Genomic DNA, 17,095 nt, shown 5'->3' with positions numbered 1-17,095 from the left:
AAGTTATTTGGAAGCTTTCTGTTCCTGGTGACCCTGATGCCTGGAGTCTGTCTAAAGAGACCTTAATAATTGCAGGGATTAAGAGCAATTTCTGAGGACAGAGTCCTGATGCAAAGACACCAGAACTGATTAAGTGTAGAGGACACAGGACTCACTTTACAATGGGAATTATCTAGGAGACTTTTAGAAAACACCCATCCAGTAAAAAACTCTGCATAATGTGTAAGTGAAAATGAGCTTGGATGACATGAAATCTGTGAACACAATGTTTATCAAAGAGCAAAGTGCTATTCCTGCACTACTGAAAAGCTAAATTATTTAATCTTAAGAGGTATCAAGTTTTGCACCAATAACGATTCAGCAGCTTTCCTGGCTTTATGCAAATAGAAATATATAATCAGTTATTAGAAACAGAACAGAAAATGAGAATCCTCATGAGATGAAAGATGTGCTTGAAATACTGCTGCATGCAAATCTGACCCATATTTCACTGTGAAAATATTGTTAATAAAGTATACCTTGAAAGAAGCAGGTATTACTGTATCAAATAAAATGATAAAATATTCCTGAGCTCTGGAACAATGCTATAAAAGAACTGCCCTTCCCTTTACAGCTTCCAGGAGGGTTTGAATGGGTACATTTTTTGGTATGTAAGACAGAATATAAATCTTAAGTATTTTGAGGCAAATCTTGATGATCTTTCTGTCAGAAAGAAATTACATAATTGTAACACACAGTTAGAAGTAGAGTGAAATATGCTGCTTAACAATCACCCGTCTGCAACTAAGAAGGGAAAGGAGAACAAGCTCTTTTATAAGGAAATCAAGCTTCTTTCTAAAATTCAAGGAATTACATCATGTCTGCACAATACCTATGACTTGGGAGGGGAACTATGATCCACCATGTCCATTTCAAGACAGCTGCATCTTGTCTTTTAAAAAATGATGGACTTCAGTATTAAAACCCTCTAACATATTTATCTATGTATTTGGCTTCTGCTATGCTTCCTTTTACCCTCCTGACATTTCAAGAGTTCTCTGCCAGATCTTACAAATGCTCTCCACTAAAAATAGCTGCTGACATTAGCAAGGGGCATGCACTAATCACATTCAGAATTGGATTTTTTACATATACTTATTAGTGCTTTATAATTTTTGTGAACTTTAGCTCTGGTTGTTAAAAAAAATAAAGGTGCAAAGACATTCCAGAGCTCCATCAAAACAAACAAGTTAACCTATTACAGTTGAATTATTTTGACACTAATATATTATGTTGGGAGTCCTGGGCTGGTTTGTTTTTTTTTTTTTTAACTGAAATACTCGCTTTCCTGTCCAGTTTTCAGCAAGTGAAGGCAATTGCAGGTTACCTCATTATGCAAGCAACTCAATCTCTAAAGGAGAAAGTCATGCATGCTACTGAGTAAAACTGACTTCTTTTGAAGGATGGCTTCTCCTCTCTGACAAAGGGAAATAAAGGCTCATACATTAATTTCCTGCATTCATCATCTAAACTTCACCCTAGGGCTTCAGGAGCCCCTCACTTATAGTTGCTACACAAACTCTGAACTATAATGCTGTTGCAGGAGCTCTGTCCCTGAGCCTTGTAGCTCTATCCAGTTGTCACACCCAAACTGATTTCAGCTTGGTGTGGTTTGGATCTAGCTGTCTTACATATGTATGGAAGAATTTTATTTTTTTAATGGCTTTTAAAGAGTACGGCTGCTAATCAGTCACTAGGAGGCTGGGGCCTGTGCCCACTACAAAAAATTCCAGTTGGTTTGCTCCCATACATGGGAATTTTCATGCATTCTCCTAGTGGATACTGGTCCTTCAGCAGTGTGAGGTCCTTGTTACCTGTAGTGACCATGTTCTATGTTATTTACCTGACACAGGGCAGAAAGAGCATCCAAATCACTGGCAGGCTGGCTGAAGACACTATGCATCTGCTGTGAAATGTTATGGAAGGAGTCCTGCAACTTTCTGCACAGACCACATCTAATATTTGGTATATTAAATTAATAAACTTCCAACCTGCTATTCAAATCCATCTGTTTTTATCTCAGCCTTCTTTATATCATAATCAATGTTTCAATCACAAATATTTTAAACAAGACTCACAGACATTATATGCAAAAACTTAAACGGTGAAATGAAAAAATCATGAAGACTTTTCTATAAATGTTTGAACAAATCTGCATACCATTTTGCAAAGAAGAGCTTTTTTATTTTTTTCCTGAAAAGACCTTCTAATTCTCCTCTAATCACATGATATGACTAAGAAACCTGATGTTATATAACTGCACTGATCCTAACGTGAACAGGGCAGACAGAGAGTGCCATCCAACAGGAAAATTCCTACTCCAGGTCACATAAGGGGTCTGCACACTGTCAGAGTTTGGTGGTGTATATATGGTCAATAATACAATATATCTTTTTAAAAAGCCTGCTTAAGTAATAAGGGATTGTCTTTTTTAGTCCAGGGGGAGAGGTAGCATAGAGGAACTTCAGGTTACTTAAGACAGAAATATTTAGTCCATAATGCTTGTTCTGCCATGGCTCCACCACTGCTGTGGCATCTGACTCTGTACTATTCTACTGAAACCATACAACCTTCAGTATGTATTAGAAGAGCTGAAAACCAATTTAAAAAAAAAAAAGGTGGGGTTTTTGATATAGATTTTTTTAATCAGGAGACTATAGAATGCATGAAAAAGGAATGCCAGCTTTCATTACATTTTTTCTGACAAACATTTTCTCATTTCCCCATTAAACAAAAAAGAAACCTTATTATTACCTTTGTCTAAAGTTAGAGCTCCTGAATTATAATATCTCATTTGCTGCAGAACACATATCAATTACTAATTCAGATTCTGAAAAGTGAATGAATTATCACATTCTTAAATGGATTTCCCAGGAGATTAATACACTTTAGTTTCCTCTTCCCTAAATTTAGGATACAGACCTTCCTTCCTAGCTGTGCTCCTTCAAGAGAAAAGATATGATTTGCTCAATCAAGTAAATAAGATGTCTCAGTGCTATTATCTGAAAGTGTTAAGAGCTACCATAAAAAAGAATCCTGTCACAAAGAATTAAACTGGAGTTGAAAATTTTTATGTAGCCTGGAACATATGAGACACCATTTTGGTTTTACATCAGATTCTGTCTGTTCTGTACCAACAAAGTTACATATAAACATAGCTGAAATGCAAAGCACTTTCATTTGAGTTCTAACTGGAAGAATCTTCTTGATGGAGCTTATCTCAAAATCATTTGAAGTCCAAAGTGTCTATGCAAAACCATTAATCTCAGAATGTCTAAACACTATCCTAGAGACAGGCTGCAATTTACAGTTCTCGGTGACAGGCAAATCACTGGTAGAGCGCTGTCATTTAACCCCAATGATTTCTTTGGTAGGCATGGAAAGAAAGGTTTTCATATTGCCCTGTCATAGAAGGGCTACAGAATATGTCAACACTGTATAACTTAACATGAAAATTAAAGCAATATACAGGCTTTACAGTTACGAAAAAAGATCAGCAAGGTGGGCTTTCAGATCAGTGCCATTGATAAAAACTCGCTACATGAAGAGAGCTTTGGCATTTTGGGTGGGGGAAAATATGGAAGTGTTTTTGCAGCAGGTTTTTGCTCTATGTATTTTAAGAGCAAGATGCGCTCTGGTTTTATATAAGCCCACAGTGCAGTTTCAATCTCCAGTTACCTAATGGTGCATGTTTGCTAGCAGTAGAGAACACCAACATAATGGTTTATCTGCTCAATAAACACAGATCTTGTCAAAATTCAAAAAGTCCCAGCTGGCTTAAATTTGGATTATGCCTATTTAAAGAGAACAGTCTCTTCAGATTTACAGGTCAGATGCTTCTCTTTAAAATGTGTTTCACCATCACAAATTGAATTCTGTGTAACCTAGAACCCATCTTAAAGTGTACAGGTATTCCCAACATGTTTTCTATACAGTATTTTCAATTGCCTTCATGCATGTGTATTTAGAAACTGTTCTGTAAAACATAACAAGCCAAAGCGATTATTCGTTTTACTTTTGCACCTGGTACATAACATTTGCATTTGAAAAAATTGGTTCAAGATATATAAATGAGAAATCATACTCCACACCTGCTATCATTGCAACCTTTTTTGTGCAGCATGCCAAGTAATTACGTTCCCATTGCGTAAACCTCTTTGTTTACACCTGTGTTCCTGGAACATTACCTGACAGACACCATTGCTGGGTGATAGAAAAATGAATGCCAAAGAGACACACATGGTATTCCCAAAAGTAACCTGGTGCTTCATAACTTGCCTTGCTCTGATCTGCCTGCAGAAACACTCCCATCAGTTTTGAGGGATATACGTGAAAGCTACGGAACTGCATTTTCCTTGCAGGTCAGAACCAGCAGTAACTTACCAACCAAGGAAATCTGAGGGAAAAACAGGCATTCCTGTGTGCTTAGGAAACTGGGCAGTGTGGCCTCTAGAGTGGCTATAGGTAGAGCCAACCCAAGGAGACACATTGAATGTGTCCTAAAAACCATGCATTTCTCACACGAGTAGAAACTGGTGTAAGGATGAAGGGACAAATCCAGGTATTGGAGGGAGGAAGAAGAGGAGAGACCTTTAGTTCTACTTCTCAACGATTGTGATTTTCAAATATATGTTTTGATTTATCTTCTTTATTACTCACAGACATTCATAATAACAAACCTGGTCATCAATTCATCAGCACCTGAATTTGGTCTATCAACACTGATAAATTCTACTGGACTACAAAATTCACTACCTTCTACTCAAGTCTGGCCAGATACTTGTAAAAGTTATATAATTTCAAGACTTCCTTAGATTTAAACAAAAGAAATGTTGCCCACTTGCTCAGAAATAACAGTATGGTTTGACTCAATCTATATAACTCCATATTTCTCTTCTCTGCCAGGGGGATGCATTTGCTAATAGAACTCCTATTTGGAAACAGACAAAGGCCTTCATCCAAAACCCATGAAAGCAACAATGGCACCAGAGGGGGGACAGGAGCCAATGTGTTTAGATTCAGTATCCAGGTTTAGTAGGCAAATTATTTGAAAGAGGAATAGATGAGGAATAACAAGTATTTTGCAGTAGCAGTGATAAGCACATAAAAAAACCCCTCTGACCATTAATTCATTAGCATCTGCTCATTCAAAGTTAGTTATCTTTGATTAATGATAATAGTATATTTTTTAATATTTTTGATGTTTGTTAAGCTATCACTACTAACTTAGGTGATCACAAAGATAGTTAACTACTGATTAAAAAAATCAGCAGCATTGTACAGCAGGTGAGGTGTTATTACCCTTAAACTAGAAAAATATTATCATTTTTACATTAGTAAACAATCAGTTTTCATAGCAACTGCCTGGCACTGTGCCTTGCTCAGTGAGCTTTGTACAATGTACCTGATTCACGTAAAACCATGTTGTCACACCCTGTCAAAAATCAATATTTTCTTCAAAGATTGAGAGCTGAAGATTGTGTGTACAAGTGCGATGATGGCACTTGTAAGTGATATGGCTTACAGAAGGCACCTATTAGCATTTCTGCATACCAGTGTAATCCAGCCTCCTCATATTTGATTATCGTCATTGCAAAAGATTGCAGTTCTGAGCCTTCCCTATGAAAAAGCACTTTGTATTGCTGAATTCTGACAGAAGGTTTACTAACCTGGACAAAAGCCCATTAGGGCCAGAGTCTTTAAATAATTTGAATTTTCATTTTGTAGACTGTAACTCCTGAGTTCTATCATCCCATTTTTCGCAGCTTCAGGTTTTCTGTGTGCATGAAATTCCCCACTGTAACCTTAAATTATTCTGTCCTTCTGGTGTTCAGTGATGGTCTCTGAGGCTTGAGCTTTATTCTCCTCCAGGGTTCATTCTTCTTCTAAATACTCATCATCCATTGCATTCTATAAAGAGAGTTCCCAGCAGTAGTTTTTAAAATAAAAGATAAAATGTTCAGTATCTGAACATTTAAGGCTCTAGTGTCAGTACCTGGAATGCCTCCTGTTGACAATGATGGTTATCACTGGGGGCAACTGAGATCTGTTCATTCTGAACTGTCTTCAGAAATCAGCCCTATCTGATTGTTCTTTCAGATCAAAAGAAATAGGAAGACAAAGTAAGCTGTGCATATTCTTTCACTCTGCACTTTGTTGTTAAAAAAGGAGGAATCCCACTAGGACCCATAAACCACTTTTAGATATCACTAATCTTTGCTATGGATCTCTATTTTTCCATTTATTGCCAGCTGACTTACTGGATTTTGATATTTTAATGACATACTGCACTGTTAGGAATTATTGTGAAAAACATATAACAAAATCTAGATAGACAAAAGAGCATTTATTGCTTGAAGGGAAGTGACATGTAATTCTCAGCATTTACAGCTGAGATTAGACCATTTTTCCCACATGACAGATACGTATTCAGTAACAGAAATACTTGCCAAAATCACACCTGGAGCTTCCATACTCAGGCATGGTCACCCTATTTTTAGATATTTGTGGAAGGTAGCTTGTATTGCCTCTCACAGCAGCTTCAGCCTCAATCACTAAATTCATAACTACTTTCATCAACTGCAGAGTGAGCAGACCAGGGGAATACAATCCTTCACTTAATTTTTTTTTTCTTTTAAAAACAGCATAGTTAACATTGTTGCTGACAACTGGGGTCTGAAATACTATGTATCAAAGTTCCACTTAAAAAACTCAAAGTGTAATTTAACTGCGCAGTCACATTGAGCTTCACATGTGCTGGAGTTGCAATTTTTGGGGACTTCCCCAAAACTCAGTAGGACCCTGTTAAAGATCCCTAATTTTATGCAAAACAACATTACCCATGTGACTGGTTCATAACAAATTAATAAATTAGCATATATTGTACACTGTTTTGTAGTGTCTGATACAGCTATTATCAAGTGCATTACAATTTTAACATGGGATTTTGTACATCTGGATTTTGGTACTTAATTTATATACTGCTGAAAAATTGTTGGGTAGTCTCAATACAACCAATCATTTCCCTAATTTCTAGTGAGTTTCACCTGGTTCATTGACTTGTGTCATTCAAATGATCTTTCCTTATTTGTTTTTCTCTATTAAAGGGAAAATCAGATCAATCACCACCTTACTGACATCCATAAGACTTCTGTTCACCTTTCTGCTTGTCTGACTATAGTGTTAAAATGAATGTTGTGAACAACATAATTTGTGCAGTAGCCTCAAGCACACTGAGCCGGTGTAGAGCCTCTTCTCAATATCTTAACTGATATCTGACCTGAGACCTGTTTGCCATCAACTCAGAAGTGTAGCATGTACGAAAATGTCCTTCCCTATCACTGTTAAATGAAGAATATGGCCCAAACTTCTTCAGAGTTAATCTGGAGGTCAAATTTCCCTTTCAGAAAACTCTACCCCTTCCTATAGAGATTATTAAACTACATTGAAAAATAAAAAATTCAAATGTTGTCTTCTATTTTACACAAAACATACAGAAATCACAATTTATTAAGACAGAATCAGAATTCTGGGGGAAAACAAAGTCTTTTGTTCTTTCAAGAAAAATACTCACTTCATTCTTTCAACAAAATTGAATTCTACTAGCTTCTGGTTCAGCTTAAAGTACCATTCCAGGTTTTCTTGATTTCTATGCTTCCTGACTTAGCTCACTTGGGCTATTCAAGTTAGATGGTTTCAATAGACTAAATACAAAAAAAATCACAGTACAGAATCTATCACAAATTAGCCTTAAAAGTTGCTCAAAGAGCCATAACAAACCACAAGAAAGATTTTAGTCTCTTGAAGGAAAATAACGAAATGCTTTTTTGAAATAATAGTTCATTGGCTTGAAAAGAATTGCTCTTTTTTATCTAGTACACTATACAAAACACCCATGCCCTAATTAGTTCAACTGCATTCATAATATATGACAAACCCCAAGTTCTATTCAACTGTAAACATTTTTCCTGAAAAAAAATGCAGAATTTTATACATAGAAAGTAAAACATTACTATTCTACTGTCCAGTTAGTATAATTTTTTTACAGAAGGGCAATGACAGTAATTTCTTTTTCTAGATTTTTGCACCTGGGATATTTATTCTCTGATCCTGGACTGAATGACATCTCTATTAAAGCCAACAAGCCATTGAATTAAAATCAAGTTTTGCCAAACAGTAAAAGGTCCTAAAAGGCAGTACTGAAAATCCTGGATTGTGCTGATGCAGCACTTCCCTAGGCACAGTGCTTTTCCCCACTGCTATGTACTCTGGAAGGGAACCTTCAGAGTTCCCTGTGCCTGTTATCTCTGCTAATGCATCAAAGGAGAATCCTACCAATAAAGACAGAAATGGTTCCTCAAGAAAAAAGCAAGTTTTCATGTTTTAAGAAGAAAAAAAAAAAGAATTACAGTATCATTTAGGCTGAAAAAGACCTTTAAGACCATCAAGTCCAGCTGTTAACCTAGCTCTGCCAAGCCCACCACTAACCCATGTCCTTAAGCACCACATCTGCAGTGGATATAGTTCCCAGAATATTTCATAGTGAGTCACTTGATGGCCTGTACGCATTGGGGCATCCCTGTCCTGATGAAACAGCACTATCTCTGCAGCTACTGTCTCTTGCTTGTGGCTATGCCAGCAGGTTGTGCTGAGGCTCAAGAGTAAGGGCTAGTATTCACTTTCTGCTCCAATCCCAAGAGGTTCAGGATCTTGATTTTATGGCAAAATGCATTTTAGCAGCTGGTTTCCATCTGAGTTTTACAAAGGAGGCATCTCTTTACTTTATTCTGCTGTTAAACAGGTTAAGCTAGACATGCTCAGGAACTGTTTAATAATCTGAAAAAATTAGGCTTGTTACTGATCAAACATCTCTGGCCACTTCTGATTAAAAATATGATATTGATTGTGATGATAACAGATTAAAATTTAATAGCTTTAATATCTTCTCTGGCTTGAGAGATTGAATGAATAAATTAATACATCTCAAGGAAAGGTTTTCAACAGGAGCTGTACACGGGAGGTACACCAAATTCCCCATGACTAAGAATGTTAGAAAAATTTCCCTTGACATAGTGAAATCTGACCAGGAGAGAAGAATCCTGGCCCCAATCCACATTTCCTAAAGTATTTACACAAAGCACTAGGCTAAATCATGATCCTTCCCCTACAGCTCAGAATCTGAGGATATAGAAGTTTTTCCACTTTCAAGGAAATACTTTTATAAAGATAGAAACTAACACCATCACTAATCCCATCTTGGATTTTGAATGGCAAAAATGAGAAGTAGTGTGTTCAGAAAGACAATTACGTCCAGGAATTCAGGCCTGTGAGACTCCCAGGCTGAACTTGATTTGCATCTCAGGCCTTCAGAGGAGGACCTCAGCTTTGATGGCAGAGATTTCAAACTCTTCTTCAACCATTTCCTAAGCATAGATAAGACTTTTATTTTGTTTGACAAATAATTTCTCACTCATTTGACAAATAATTTCTCACAAATAATTTGCAACTACTATGCCAAACAGTTCAGTTTTGTGCAAAGATGATATAAATGTGTAAAAATATAACAACATCCATCCAGTGACATGGTGACTGACTGATTGCTGTGAGAAGATGACAGTTAAAGAGACTGAATATGATACCTGTTTGGTTTTTTTTTTTTTTTTTTTTTTGAGGACAACTTGAGAAAAATTATTTCCCCGGCCATGCCTCTCTACAGCTGATAAATATAGGTAGTCTGGCAAAAACTTGATAGCAATGTTCAGGAATCATACCTACATTTAAACAGTAATCACAGAGATAGTTAACTGTAGAAAAAAAACCAAAGCAAACCACAGAACAAAATAATAAACTAGTACCACCAGGGAGATGGGCCTGCTCTCAGCTGGGAATTCACCTCTGGTTCTCTTATCAACAATACAAGGATTATTGATGCTGTAACATTTAGTGCACAGACAGAGTTAAGTTACAACAGGAGAGAGTAAGTCACTGTAATCCTTACCTACTAAAGGAAAAATTCCATGGATGTCCAAAAATTTATACAACCCAGTGGAAACCATAAGCTCTTTGTATTGGGGTGAGAACGTTTCAATCTTAACAGACACTCAACACTCATGCACATTGTCATGAAAGGAAAATAAAGAAAGAAAGGCTGTGCCAATAATAACTTCTGCCATAAAACTTGATCATTAGAACATCTATTAAATATCGAAATCTCTACTAAAAACGCAACCTTTAACACAAGATACAACACCATTTGACTGTCCTGAATACAATTAATACAAAATGCTAGCATTTTAGCCAAAGAGAAGTTGAAGATAAATGATCACAAAAGAAGTAATGATAAAAACTGTGAACAAAGACTTTAGTTGAAAGTAACGTTTTGTACAGAGTTATTGATTTTAGGTTACTATTTACTGTACTAAATGCTCAGAAGAATGGTCTGGAAGAACAGGGATTTAAACATATTAAAAATTGCAGGACTTTTTTTTAATCCCTATAGTTGAGGTTTCTGCTGAGGAGTTACACTATTGGGAACTGCTGATAACATCAGAAACACAGACTTACTGGGACTAATGCTACAGGGCCTACTTGGCCAAAGAAACAGAGCTGGATGTTATTATGGGGAGTACCAAAGAAGCCCAAGAAGAACCAGGTGCATCATCACAGGACAGCTGCTGCATCAGCAGCACGAGTACTCAGGGGCTGGTCACATCATTCAGGACACACAATGTTTCAATAGTGTACCAGCCTTGGAAATCATTTGAAGCCATTACCTATTCCTGGCTTCAGGTGTACTGATGAAGAGGAAGAAATTAGTTCAATTGTATTCAAACAAACAACAACAACAAAAAAGAATGAACTAAATCACAGCATAACTGTATGTGTCTGATGCTAGCTCTGTGTAAGAGAAGTACAATCCATCTTCCATATAAGTATTTGTGAGATCTTGTATGTGAGCATTCATTCAGTAGGGTATGCCAGTCAGATGGAAGATACAATGGGCTGGTACTTCCTTGAGGATCATAAAAAATATTAAAATTATCTTCTGGGAATAAAAATGAGTTTACTTAATGTTAAGATGCATGCCTATATTGCTGTCCTCATATGGTAAAGATTATTCCCTTTACTGAGCAGGATATAGTAAGTTACAGGTCAATTAGAGAAAGCTGCAGTAGGGCATATTTAAATTTTTAAAATCAAACTGGATTCCTTTAACCTATAATGGCCAAATGGACAATGGAAGAGAACCTCTTACACTGGTCCATTTTACAAAAACATGCTAGTTTTGGCTTTCAGGTCTAGTCCAGGGATACATTTGTGCTTCTACATAAAGGAATTCCAAACACAGCAGGTACAGATATTATGAAAATAGTCTTTTAGTTTCTCTCTCATAGGAACATTACATAAACTAAAATAGCCAACACAAATTTGTGTTAAGTACAACACAAATTGTACTTAACACAGATTTGTTTAGGAATACTCTCCTTATTCCAGAGTAAAGGAGAAGCACCTTCAAATATCTGAAAAGAATTAGAAGTTCTAATTCTCCCAAGTTTCACATATTTTATTAGAGTACAATTTATACATCCCTTCCAAAGTGATGATTAAAGAGATTAAATTAAATGCTAAAAAAACCAAACAACTAAAGCAATGTATTTCAGTAGTGTAGATCATATGTCTACAGTAACAAATAGCCAACCAACAAATACTCTTAAGCATTCAGCTGAACCAGAATTATATATACAACCTAAAACAAAAGGTACATACCTGCATTTCTCTGCATATGCTTTTCATTCTGAAATGAGCATGATCTAATCTAATAATACGTGGTCACAAACCCCATTCGATTCAAACCAAAACAAATTTAAGAACATATCTGTAAGTAGATTTAAAAATATTTGTATAAATGGTACTCTGGGCCTTTTTAGTGCTTATTTCTCTTATGGCCATAATAAGCACAAAGTAAGATTAACTTTACTGATTTTGCTAGGAAAATCACATTTAGAACCTACAAAGCTTTGTTAGTAAAAGCTGTATTACCTACCAGTGCAAGTCCTAAACTACATTCTGACAATAAAACAATAAGGATGACTAATACAGCATTGAGGAAGTACATGGAAACATGAAAATTCTCCATCACTTCCAGACCTTGATTTCAATATTAATTAGTTAATATGTAAAAAAACCAACCAAACAAACAGAAAAAAAAAATAACCAGAAAAAAAGAGCCAGTCGGTTGTTTAATATGCAAAATTAGAACTGCAAATATCTTTTCTTGGCAATACCTCTTATCTCACAGTTTCATGAGTGAGATACCACACCCCTCCTTACCTATGCCATCTTTTTGTCAGATACAAGAAAAAACTGTATTACTCAGCAATTACAGAACACACTTAAATTAAATATGACAACATAACTAGGAAATGAGAAAGGGATAAAAGCTGGTAGAAAAAAGTCTGATAATGAAGCCTTTAGTTCTGATGACTAAGTGATACAATATCTAAAGCCTTTTACAGGGTATTGAGATTTTTATTCTTTTACATAGAATGAGAGAAAGTGAGAAGAGGAGGGGGCCAGAGGAAGAAGAATCTGTGGTCTGTAAATGATCAGCACAAAAAATAAATTATGGTCAAGTAACTGAGCCTTTCTGATGTGTAAATTGAATCATTCCCACATGCTGATATTTTATAATTAAAAGACCCTTTTCACTGTGGGAAATTTTACTGAATTTTGTATTAAAAGAAGAAACAAACCATCAATCAGGAGGAGGTAGAAGAACTCAAAGAGCTCAACCTATTAAACTTGAAGAGCGTAGTTGAATTCTGAATGACTTGCTCTAGGAAACTGTAGCTCTTTTAAGGCAGCTACTGTAAAAACATTAATGAGCAGAACAAGTTTCTGATCGCTGTTCTAAAATCTTTTGTAGTCATATAGAAGAACACACACTCCATTTGGCGTCACAAGATGCAGAATATGGTTGGAAATGAACCCTTTTTGTGAGGTTCACAAGGTATAAATTACTTGACTTTGGTTACCATTGAGAAAAATCACTGAGCTAAAACCAAAGGAAGAAAACCCAAATTCTGTGTACTTGCTCAATACAGTGCAGTTGCTAGGTACATACTGATCAGACAGATTAAGGTTTGCTCACAGCCAGATTGCTGCCAAATTCAAAAATTTTTGAGTGGACACCATTTCAGAGTTCTGGGACCTTATGTGCTTTCAGCTGAGTTGAGATCATGGCTAAAAATTATATTTTCAAATTATTAACCTAAAGAGAAGTATCATCAAAAAGCATCACAATATGGCACACACAGGCAACAGTAGCTTCTTGTGGAAACTTGAGAATGCTCACAAGAGATTCAATAAATAATTTTGAGAACTTTATAATTTATTCAATTATGTTCTATCCTTGATGAGTCTGGTAACAAGACAGAGAGTTTATCATTCTGGATATTCCTTCGTGAACAAGGCAATTATATCTCCTAAAGTTTGTGCTCTGTCAGTTTCTCCCTGCTACTAGCTTTGGTGTACACTGTTATTGCAGCAACAATAAATTAGAAACAGCAGCATAAACTATTGATAATAGACAAGCCAGTAGAAAAGTGCATGCACTTCCATCAGTTAGACAATGGTGTGCCATTTTAAAAACACAAATGCAATACATAAGTCTCACCAGAGCTTGAGGCTAGAGGATGTTTGATCTTACCTTCAGCTTTCCATGGGAGTGGATCTCTAACGAGCCAAGAATCTGCAATGAGAACAGATTATGAAAATCTTGGTCAAATATTTTTATTTTGTAATTGGTTAATGATCATTACAGAGTACCTCAGTAGATTAAAAAATCAAGACAATATATGATAGATGATATTTTTTTATTCTTCATTATTATTTTCCTCTTTGCATTGTGATCTATGGTATGGTCATACACTGTGTGTCTTTCCTAAAGTCTAAATGAGATGCAGATTATCTGTAATAAAATATTTATTATAGCTACTGCTGGACTGACATGTTACTACACTTGTAAAATGCAATTTTATTTCTCTGAACCATATGGAAGTGTTGATTGCATGTTGAATGCTAAATGTAAAAATGGCATTTTGGAGATCCATGTTCATTATACCTCATTTACTTTCACATATGATTCCTTCAGGTCACACCATGAAAATGTTCTTTACTTTCTGCCACTGTGGAAAACAGATCATGTATTTGGAAAATTAAGAGAAAGGTCTACCTAACTTTAGCATAGCTGACATGAATTTTCAATTGCAATTTTTTTGATGTATGAAACAATAAATGGACTATAAATCCCACTGCTATAGCTTTGCATAGCCACGTATTTAACAGTAATAAACATAAAACATATGGAAAAGATAATGATTATTTTTTAAAGAAAAACAAACATAATGGCACTTAGAATATATACAAAGAGCTATTTTCAGACAGTATTTTTCATAAGTATTGCAAGCTTACAGTGTTCTGGAGTAAACTATAAAATGATTTTTGATTTTAATAATCAGGAAGTTGGAAGTATTTCACATATAAAGATGGAGCTTTTGTAAATAAAATGAAGACATGGAATAAAGCTCTTGCCACTAACAAAAGAATCTGAAAATCTTGTTTCAGTCTTATCTTTTTCACATTCCAATAAAGTTCACATTGTAACATCTGCCAAAAAGGGAAGGAGAAAAAGGTACAGTATATCTTGAAATGAACAGCCACAATTTTTTGTTTCTAGAACTCCTCTTCAAACAAGAATCAAAACAGACTACACAATTTTTCTCTGAGCCTTTAATGAAGCTGTGATTACGCAAGTGATAATAAGTTATGATGATGGTTTTCAAATGTAAAAAAATGCACACTTCCTATATTTGTGTAAATACTTTTCCCCCATGACAAAATGTTTTAATTTCATTGTGCTGTCAGCATTTCAAAAATCTGGTATGAAGGTGTATTTCACCTATAATTTTTTTATTTCAAGCATAATAGGTCAAGTGTAAAAGCTGAGTATTTTCTGGGATTTATTTCTGTTTACAGGTATGAGTTTAACTGACTGACCCAGGAATTAGAAGGAGTGGTATCGATACAATCCAAATAATGGTAGTGTACTTGTTTTGTCTGGAAAAGTTTTCTCTTCCAGAAATAATTTTCTTCATAGTAGCTAGCAGCGAGCCAGCTGGCAGTACACAAGGATTTGGAAGATGACAGCTGACCAAAGGGATATTCCACACCATATGAGTTTGTGCTCAGCCAAAAAAGCTGGGGAAGGAGAAGGAGGAAAGCATGATCAGAGTTATGGTACTCTCTTCCCAGATAACTGTTATGCATGATGCAGCCTGGATTTCTTGCAAATGGCTAAACATCTATTTGCTGATGAGAAGTAATGCATGAATCCCTTACTTGGCTTTGTTTGTGCACAGAGTTCCTGCTTTACTTATTAAACTGTCTCCATCTCATGAGATGTCTCAATTTTAACCTTCTGATTCCACTTCCTGTCTCACCTGGGGACACTGAGTAGCTGCATGGAACTTGGCTGCCTACCTGGGTTAATCCAGAACAAGCAGGAAAGCAATTCTAAATATTGTCTCCAAACTTCTGACAGGCGAGATTAAGAGGATAAGCTTTTAACTTCTTTTTAACTTCTGGAAAACAGGATAAATACTACATTGGATTGTAAGACTGATTTGCTCTATAGCCTGAAAAGTGGGTGGGTATTGGATCTGTGCATCCAAGTTCTATCTGAACCATGAAAAGCATTTCCTATGGTATCTGTAAATACAAAACTGGGTAATAAAAGTCAGTGAAAACTCTCCCACATGTTATTGAGGCACAACATATATCTCCCTAAGTTTAAATCCTGGACTGTAAATATATTTTTTTCAAATATATGTGCAGATATACATACAAATGAATACACAGCTTGACTGTACAGACAATATAAATGTAAAAGAAGATAAATACTAAAAATATAATTGTAGCAATGTAAGAGCAAGGTATTGAAAATCTAAAGGCTCTATACTAAAAATGCTCTAATTCATGGTGAACAGTTACCACATCATTGAGTCACACTACGTGAGAAACTCTGAGTTTGGTATAAACTCAACTACACAACTACAAAACTACACTACTACACAAATACAAAAAAACTTCACAACTGTGTCTAAGCATCTGTATCATCAGAGTACTTGCACCATAGACCTTAACAAAGCCTGCACTTGAACCCCAGACAAAAAGAGCTTGAAGGCAAACCTGAAATACTCATCCTTGTGTTTTCTATTTATGTTATCACTTGCAGGAAGAAGTTCTAAGCTATGGCTTTACAACTGTCAATAAAAGTATTTTAATTTAAGAAAATGTAGAAAACTTTCTCTGCTCTCTTGAATATTTCCTTTTTCTAGATTTAGATGATCTTGTGTTCAACATTCTTCCCTTCATGATTCCATTTCTTAGGTGCTTAACTGTCCTGATTCACTTAATGAGCATTTCTGAATATATTCTTAGCATTGCACACTTGAAAGTCAAGCTTGGTGACACTCACTGCCAACATGTTTAACTCCCTTTGATGCTCTGATCTTCATTTACTGGAGTGTGATCAAAGAGTGCTGCCTTCAGAAACACAGGAAAAAAACCTGAAAATAGCAGCCAAAATGCAACAAATAGCATCACAGGCTCATCCCTGATCAGCTCTAAGGTGCTCAGATGTGGAATTCATCAGTTCACCTGATTCAGTCCAAATAAGCAGTGTGGTGGTTTTAAAAGGAAATGCACTCTTTGGCAGTTTATCTATAGGAGCTCAGTTCATGCAATCTGAGCTCTCACAACACACCTGGGAAAAGTCTCCCAGCACTGTGGAAGGTACTGATGTGTAAGAAAACGGGGTTGTTTTTATCAAAATCTGTAAATGGCCAATCTTCAACAAGAAAATTTAAATTGCATCCAATTGTTCCTAACTAGGTTCTGGAAGAAGACAACAGAAAATAATATACAATGACTCTGGTTCAGGGAACAGGGCATCAATATGGTTGCCTCCCCTCAGATGCCTTTCCAGAAGGCAGTA

At 35.9% G+C, this 17,095-nt stretch overlaps 1 protein-coding gene across 23 annotated transcripts in view; it reads right to left on the bottom strand.

Annotated features, from left to right (window-relative positions):
• TENM3 (teneurin transmembrane protein 3) overlaps nucleotides 1-17,095 on the bottom strand; it is a 1,291,378-nt gene that overhangs the window by 442,011 nt on the left and 832,272 nt on the right. For all 23 annotated transcript variants that reach the window (XM_071432135.1, XM_071432137.1, XM_071432120.1 and 20 more), the window contains exon 8: nucleotides 13,748-13,789. The gene's annotated coding sequence lies outside the window, so the exon portion shown is untranslated. The remainder of the gene's footprint in view (nucleotides 1-13,747; nucleotides 13,790-17,095) is intronic.

The sequence above is a fragment of the Agelaius tricolor genome, unplaced genomic scaffold, assembly GCF_023055355.1.
Source record: "Agelaius tricolor isolate 1412-34295 unplaced genomic scaffold, bAgeTri1.0.p SCAF_8, whole genome shotgun sequence".
In the NCBI taxonomy this organism is placed as follows: Eukaryota; Metazoa; Chordata; class Aves; order Passeriformes; family Icteridae; genus Agelaius; species Agelaius tricolor.
Note: the sequence above shows the minus strand (reverse complement) of the source record. Positions and strands in the feature narration are given on the sequence as shown.